The following is a 778-nucleotide window of genomic DNA, read 5'->3' on the forward strand; positions in this document are numbered from 1 at the left end:
ATTAATCAAGATCCTGCTGCAATCCTGATAACTATCTTCACTGTTTATGATATCACCTATTTTATTGATATCTGCAAGCTTACTAATCATGCCTTATACATTCTCATCAAAATCATTGCTATTAGCCTGAATCATTTTTGTTGCTCATTTAATATTCAGAAATTTGATGTCAAGATTTAATTTGTAGACATTATTGATAGTTTTCCTTCCACACATGTGAAAGCGTAATTGTTCTACTTGTTTAGTACATCCATCATTCTTGCTGCCAAGTTCACATTCAGTTTATGCACACATTTCTTTGTGTTTTTTTTCAGTTTCATTATCAGCTTGAAAACACAAAACATAACGTTTTAAGAATTCTCAAGAGGCAAAATGGAGAGGAAGATAGAGTAAAACCTTGCCAAAGGTTGATTAGTCCTGCAGCTTCACACTTATCTTGGTATATTTGTAAACAATTTCCCTGCAACTTTCATCTCCAACCAGGATGGCCGAGTGGTTAAGGCGTTGGACTTAAGATCCAATGGACATCTGTCCGCGTGGGTTCGAACCCCACTCCTGGTATTAGATTTTGTTGTGGCACAGTCGTGTGGCAGTAGAGCTTCTGCCTTACAGCGCCAGAGACCCGGGTTCAATCCTGACTATGGGTGCTGTCTGTACGGAGTTTGTACGATCTGAGTTTGTACGATCTGCGAGGGTTTTCTCCGAGATCTTCCGTTTCCTCTCACACCCCAAAGACGTACAAGTTTGTCGGTTAATTGGCTTGGTGTAAATGTAAAAT

At 39.2% G+C, this 778-nt stretch overlaps 1 non-coding gene across 1 annotated transcript; it reads left to right on the forward strand.

The window, feature by feature from the left end:
- Positions 1–478: 478 nt before the first annotated feature.
- On the forward strand, positions 479–561 carry trnal-uaa. The gene has a single exon. It is a non-coding gene; the product is annotated as a tRNA-Leu (tRNA).
- Positions 562–778: the final 217 nt, after the last annotated feature.

The sequence above is a fragment of the Amblyraja radiata genome, chromosome 8 (assembly GCF_010909765.2).
Source record: "Amblyraja radiata isolate CabotCenter1 chromosome 8, sAmbRad1.1.pri, whole genome shotgun sequence".
Lineage (NCBI taxonomy): Eukaryota > Metazoa > Chordata > Chondrichthyes > Rajiformes > Rajidae > Amblyraja > Amblyraja radiata.